This window comes from Molossus molossus, unplaced genomic scaffold, assembly GCF_014108415.1.
Source record: "Molossus molossus isolate mMolMol1 unplaced genomic scaffold, mMolMol1.p scaffold_m16_p_2, whole genome shotgun sequence".
In the NCBI taxonomy this organism is placed as follows: Eukaryota; Metazoa; Chordata; class Mammalia; order Chiroptera; family Molossidae; genus Molossus; species Molossus molossus.
The window spans coordinates 65,848,116-65,856,005 of NW_023425355.1; the positions used below are offsets into that span (position 1 = coordinate 65,848,116).

The 7,890-nt window shown below is 38.3% G+C and overlaps 1 pseudogene; it reads right to left on the reverse strand.

The window, feature by feature from the left end:
* Positions 1–6,261: 6,261 nt before the first annotated feature.
* On the reverse strand, positions 6,262–7,465 carry LOC118636231 (annotated as a pseudogene).
* Positions 7,466–7,890: the final 425 nt, after the last annotated feature.

The window sequence follows — 7,890 nt, forward strand, 5'->3', positions numbered from 1 at the left end:
CAGTTGTGAAACCAACTACATACTCTGAAAGTAAATCAACAGGTGCAAAGTGGAAAAGAAAATAGTAAGGTCAGGTCTTCTAGGTATTAGAGTTTTCTCCTCTCCTTGCAAGCCAGAAGATATTTCTATTGTATAATATAATGAATACAGGCTTTAGAGTCAAATAAATCTATTTTTAATTATAACTCTGACACTTTGTAGTTCTTTAGTCCTGGCTATGTGACATCCTTGTCTGGATCCTAATATATATATATATATATATATACACACACACACACACATATATATATGTATATATATTATATATATATATTATACATATTTATAACCACAACTTCTTTCTAATGAGTGCATATCTTTTATTTATTTTTAATTATTTTTAATCTTCAGTTAGAGGTATGTTTATTGATTTTATTTTATTTTATTTTATTTATTTATTTATTTATTTATTTATTTATTTATTTATTTATTTATTTATTTTGTGGTACGTGCCCCTAGCAGGAACTGAACCCGGGACTCTCTGGTGCACATGTCAATGCTCAACCGCTGAGCCAATCTGGCCAGGGCTGTTTATTGATTTTAGAGAGAGAGCAAGGAGGAGAGAAAGGGGGGGAGAAGCATCAACATGATAGAGAAACATCAATTGGTTGCCTCCTAGATGCGCCTGGATTGAGAATCAAACCCACAACATTTATGATATATGGGAGGAAGCTCCAACCAACTAAGCCACCCAGACAGGACTAACAAGCGTATACCTTTAATTTTTTTTCTTTATTGGCGTTAGAGAGAGAGGGGAAGGGAGAGGGAAAGAGAGAGATAGAAACATCAATGAGAGAGACCATTGATTGGCCTTTTCCTGCATGCCCCAAACTTGGGATCATGACCCCCGCTGAGGATTGGGCCCACAACCTGGTCATGTGCCCTGACCAGGAATAGAACAGGTGACCTCTTGGTGCATGGGTTGATGCTCAAGCACTGAGCCAACTGACCAAGCACAAATGCATATATTTTAAATGGAATTCTTTTATCTGCTGAGCAACTTGATGAAGTTGACTAAGCAAGTGTAGGTGTTGTAGCCGGTGAGAATTAAAATAAAATGTGTAAGAAGAATTTGAAGGTTCTCAAGGGCTCTTTGGAGAAGGAAGAAACTGAGAAGGAAGTGGGAAAAGAAAGACAATAAGATGTAGTGCATAATGTAGCCCCGTCTCTGATTGCTAGAGCTGCAATAAGATGACTATGTTCACAAATATTTTGTGCATGAGGCATGGGTTATGAATTTGGACGTGTTTGTGGAAAATGAACAGTAAGCTGAATTTCATGTGAGAGTTGCCACTATGAAGATACACATAATGTTTGAGAAAGCAGAAGCCCAGGAGACAAGGAAGCCACAGAAATTGTGGGTTGAACTTTCAACTTCCACTGATAGCAGATTTTGAAGTATGGAGTTAATTTTACCTGGAGTCAAAAGTAATGGAGGCCCTAAATGACATTTATAAATACATGCTAAAATAGGAGTAAAAAGTACCTCAAAGATTGTATAAGAATGAGAGATAATATAAGTAAACAGAACACATGAAAACAGATATGGATTTTCATAAGTACTAACTTATTAAGCTGACTATGACTGAAATTTTGTGGATGGAGGTTTACTCTTTTCTTTTTTTTTGTTAATTTATTTTTGTTACAGATGATTCGCCTTTTACCCACATTGACACATGCCTCCTGATCTGCCCCTCCCCCAGCTATGTTGTCTATCTCCATTGGTTACACACAAATACATATAAGTTATTTGGTTAATCTCTTTCTTCCCCCCAAGTCCCTCTCTTCTGAGGTTTGTCAGTCTGTAACCTACTATTATGTTTCTTGGTCTGTTTTGTTCATCAACCTATTTTGTTCATTATATTCCACAAAAAAATTAAGATCATGTGGTATTTGTCTTACTCTGATTAGCTTATATTGCATAGCATAATACTCTCCAGGTCCCTCCATGTAAACTCAAGAATAAACGATCTTTCCTTCACACAGCTGCATAGTACTCCACTGTGTATATGTACCACTGCTTTTTTATCCACTCATCTATTTTTGAAAATTAATTAATTTATTTTTGTTACAGATGTTTCTCCTTTTACCCCACTGATACCCCCATCCCCCTCCCTCCACACACTGTCCCCAGTGTTGTTGTCCTTGTCCAATTTTCAGGTATACATGTATATATTTTCTGTGGTTTATCTCTCCCCCACCACCCCCTCTTCTGGAGATTATCAGTCTTTATCCCACTTTTATGTCTCTGGGACTATCGCATTCCTCAGACTTTTATGTTCATTATAGACCACAAATAGGGGAGACTATATGATACTTATCTTTCTCTGGCTTTTTCCTCTAGGATATTATTTTCCAGGTCCCTCCATGTCCTGTCAAATGATAAGACATCTTTCTTTCTTACAACTGCATAGTACTCCATTGTGTATATGTACCACATTTTTTATTCATAAATCTACATATGGATATTTGGGCTCTTTCCAGATCTTACCTATTGTAAATAGTACTGCTACGAACTTGGAGATACATATATTCTTTCTGATTGGTGTTTCAGGCTTCTTAGGGTATATTTCTCGAAGTAGGATCACTGGATCATATGGCAGTTGAATTTTTTATTTTTTGAGGTAACACCATATTGTTTTCCATAGAGGCTGCACCAGTCTGCATTCTCACCAGCAGTGCACTAGAATCCCCTTTTCTCCACACCCTCGCCAATACTTGTTGTTTGATGATTTGTTGATGGGGGCCATTCTGACAGGTGGGAGGTGATACCACATAGCTTTTTTAATTTGTATCTCTCTGATGATAAGTGATGTTGAGCTTTTCTTCATATGTCTCTTAGCCATTTGTATGTCCTGTTTGGAGAGGTGTCTATTTAGTTCCACTGCCCATTTTTTAATTAGGTTCTTTTTTTTTTTTTTTTTTTTTTATCTTCACCCGAGGACATCTTTCCATTTTTTGTTCAGATAGAGCAGGAGGGAGAGAGAGGAAGAGAGAGAGAGAGAAACATCGATGTGAGGGGACACATCGAGTGGCTGCCACCCGCATGACCAACCAGGGCCGGGGAAAAATTGCAACCGAGATACGTGCCCTTAGCGGGAACCAAACCCGGGTCTCTCTGTACCGCAGGCCGACGCTCCAACTGCTGAGCCAAACCGGCCAGGGCTGTGCTTCCACTTTTTAATGTTTTCCTCTATTTTTTTTTTTTTTCGATGACCTGTAATTTTCCATGAATAGGTCCTTCATTTCTTTGCTTAAGTTTACTCCTAGTTATCTTAATTTGTGTGCACAATGGTAAATGGGCATGTTTTCTTAGTTTCTCTTTCTGTGAGTTCATCATTGGTGTAGAAGAATACCATCAATTTCTTTTTTTAATTAATTAATTTTTATTAATTAATTTTTGTTACAGATGTTTCTCCTTTTTCTCCACTGATTCTCCCCTTCCTCTCCCTCAATGCCCTGTCCCCAGTTACTTATCCATACATACATGCATATAATTTCTGTGCTTTATCTCTCCCCCACCACCCCATTTTCAGGGGATTGTCAGTCTGTACCCCACTTCCACATCTCTTGGACTACCCCATTCCTCAGATTGTTATGTTCATTATATTCCACAAATAAATGAGATCATATGATACTTGTCTTTCTCTGTTTGGCTTGTTTCACTTGGGATGATAATTTCCAGGTCCCTCTATGAACTCTCAAAGGATAAGAGATCTTTCTTTCTTTCTTACAACTGCATAGTACTCCATTGTGTATATGTATCACTGCTTTTTTATCCATTTGTCTACTGTTGGACACTTGGGCTATTTCCAGATCTTAGCTATTGTAAATAGTGCTGCTACAAACATGGGGGTACATATATTCTTTCTGATTGGTGTTTCAGGCTTCTTAGGGTATAATCATAGAAGTGGGATCACTGGGTCAAATGGAAGTTCAATTTCTGATTTCTTGAGGTAACACCATATTGTTTTTCATAGTGGCTGCACCAGTCTGCATTCCCACCAGCAGTGTACTAGAGTCCCCTTTTCTCCACACCCTCGCCAACACTTGTTGTTTGATGATTTGTTGATGGCAGCCATTCTGACAGATGTGAGGTGAGACCTCATTGTTGTTTTAATTTGCATCTCTCTGATGATTAGTGATGATGAGCATTTCTTCATATGTCTCTTGGCCATTTGTATGTCCTGTTTGGAGAGGTGTCTATTTAGTTCCTCTGCCCATTTTTTAATTGAGTTCTTTGTCTTCCTTTTGTTGAGTTGTATGAGCACTCTATATATTGGAAATTAACCCCTTATCTGATATATCATTGGCAATTATGCTCTCCCATATAGTGGGTTGCCTTTCCATTTTGATGATTGTATCTTTAGCTGTGCAGAAGCTTTTTAGTTTGATGTAGTCCCATGTGTTCATTTTCTCCTTTGTTTCTGTTGCCTTAGGTGATGTGTCAGTAAAAATTCTGCAGCGTATGATGTCTGAAATTTTGTTGACTACAGTCTCTCCTAGGATTTTGATGGATTTATGAGTTACATTAAAAGTCTTTTATTCATTTTGAGTTTATTCTTGTGTAGGGTGTAAGTTGATGGTCTAGTTTCCTTTTTCTGCATGTAGCTGTCCAATTTTCCCAGCAACATTTATTAAAGGGGCTGTCCTTTATCCACTGTATGCTCTTGCCACCTTTGTCAAATATTAACTGAGCATATTGCCTTGGGTCCATTTCTGGGTTCTCTGTTCTGTTCCACTGTTGTATATGCCTGTTCTTGTGCCAGTACCAGTCTGTTTTGATTACAGTGGCTTTGTAGTATAACCTGAAATCTGGCAATGTGATCCCTCCAACTTTGTTCTCCCTTTTCAAGATTGCTGTGGCTATTCGAGGCCTTTTTTGGTTCCATATGAACTTTTGAAGTACTTGTTCTAATTCTGTGAAGTATGTCGTTGGTATTTTGATGGGGATTGCATCGAGTTTATATATTGCTTTGGGTAATATGGACATTTTAATGATGTTAATTCTCCCAATCCATGAACAGGGTATGTGCTTCCACTTTTTTATATCTTCCTCTATTTCTTTTTCAATGACCTGTAGTTTTCTGCGAATAAGTCCTTTATTTCTTTGGTTAAGTTTATTCCTAGGTATCTTAATTTTTTTGCCGCAATGGTAAATGGGATTGTTTTCTTAGTTTCTCTTTCTGTGAGTTCATCATTGGTGTATAAGAATGCCATCGATTCCTTATTTTTTTTATTTATTTTTATTTTTTGTCTTTAATTTAAAAATCAACAAAAATATATAATCAGCATTTTACATAATACATACATTCTTAATATCTGCAGGTAATATAAATAACAGAAGGCAAAAAAGTAGATATGATGTATTGCTTCTCTTTGGTAAGTAAATCACCAATATTACCCCTGCAGAAACATAAGATACATGTAAAATAAACAAAACTGCAAAAAGCACAAAACCATCGTCTTAAAATAACTGATCTTTATGACAAACAACAAAATATTTAGCAATAAAATAATACAGTAGATGGATTTTCAAATTGACTAAAATTTGTAATACTTTATATCACAGGGGTAAAGTAACAAGCTGCTTTCCAAAATTAAGGTCTGCAGCAGTAGTTTGAGGGAGAAAAAAGGACACCCTTTCTCTAGTTATATCCTGGCAGTTTTTAATTGAATCATGCCACATTCGAACTCTACCTGTCAGATGTCACTGTTAAGGAAAACAAAATCCTTTTCCTATACAAAAACTTTGTTTTATTTGCAAGTCAGCTGTCTAACTGCCCCCTCCCCCATTTTATATGAGGCAATTCATCATTCTTAAGTCAATATTTACCATCTAAACTCAGTGTCCCAGAATAAAATAATTTCTTGTGTTTTACAGCAAAGATACATACTGTGGCTCTACTGAAGCAATATATACATGTCAGAGCTAAAGATTAGAGAAGCAGAAGGGTCCATTCAACACATAGCAGCTTATAGATAAATATGTACCTGTATGTATGTTTTCACAGTTAAATTTTAGAAAAACAATTACATTTTTAATGTTCAGAGTATGTCTACTGTAGTCTAAACTTTGAAAACAGGTACTTGAAGTCAGTAAAACTTGAGGTTTTTGTATAGTGTGCTCCATCAGTCCCTACTACTCATATTTGCAGTCCTCTAAATATGATAGGAGAGAAACTCCAACACCTTGGAAGGAATCGACAGCTTCTGGACTTCTTAAGTGGGCATCACTCTCCAGATCGACATGCGACATAAATGTTGAAGGCTAGGGATTTGCCTTGAAGTGGCCCAAAAATACACACTTCCATCATGTGTCACAGCAGCTAAAACACTGCCATCAGTAGAAAAGGCACAGCAAAGGCCATTGCTCAAAGGTGCAACTTGTACTGGATGATCCTCATCAATTCTCCAGAATCTCACCATTTTATCATCAGCAAGGCTTGCAATATGCAGTCCATCATGACTAAAAGATACAGATCGTACCCATCGGTCATTTGTTCCTCCAGCAAATATTGGAATAGGTGGGGGAAACAGGTGCCCAAATTCCATCAGGATGTCTCCAGTATGTGGATCCCAGATATACACTCGAGTATCATAAGATGCAGTAGCCAGTAATGCTCCATCAGGAGAAAAGTCACAAGCTACAACATCATGGTGATGTCCTTCTAGTTTCCGTATCATGGTATATTTATCCATATTCCAGAGGAAAACTGCTTTACTGGCTCCCACTGAGCACAGCGTAGAAGAGTCAGGAGAGAATGCACAGCTGTATACCCAGTTCTGATGGCCCCTCAATACTTTCATCATGTTTCCATCATCTTTCAGGTCCCACACTCTCAGAGTTTTGTCTCTTGAAGCTGACACAAGGATCAGGCTCCCATCTGGAGCAAAAGTTAAATCTCTGACCACTTCAGCATGATCTACCAAGTTAAGGAGGAGTTTTCCTGTATATACATCCCTTCTTTTGATACACCCATTGTTTAACCCTGTGGCAAGGAGTAGCTGATCTTGTCCGAATTTGAATCGATTCTATTCTATATTTACACAGTGACTCTGTTTTTCTGGAACCGAAGATCCAAAAGCAAGACTCCAGACTATATCACCACAATCTATAATGTGTTCATGAGGCTTATTTTTCTGAGCACCATTACTTTTGTCTTGACATTCTCAAACTGCTTGAATTAGCGATATTCTTGGTGCCATGTAAGAGAAAGTTCTTATGGCACTGGGACCACGGAACAAGCTTTACTGTACAATGTCCTTGGGACCAAGCGAAGTATTAACCATCAGGAGCAAAAGCAACAGTCTAATTTTCACGACCACATTTCTTGTCCAAAGGAGCTGCTAGAGCCAGAAGTTCACCTATAGTACATGATCTCACTATCTCTTTCTCGTTAATCCTCAGAGGAAAGCTGGCCATCTATGAGGCACCCTCTGATTCCGGAGGCGCTATGCGGACACAACGATAGAGAAGGGAGCAGTGAGCAATGAGGGGCGTGACATGGGTTCTGTCCCTCTGGGTCCCAGGGACAGAGGGGAGGGGCGGGGGCAGTCGCGGCGGCTTCTGCCAACTGCCCCAGGAAAGCTCCTGAAGGCCTCAGACCAAACTACAGAGTCAAACACAAACAAAAAACCCTGGTCTCAGCCTCACGCTTACAGACCAAGACACTCCCTTCTATTGCTGTCGAAGGCAAGCGAGATACTATTCCATCGATTTCCTGATGTTAATTTGTATCCTGCTACATTGTCAAATTGATTTATTAAGTCTAGTCAATTTTGATGGAGTCTTTGGGGTTTGCTATGTACAGTATCATGTCATCTGCAAATAATGACAGTTTCACTTCC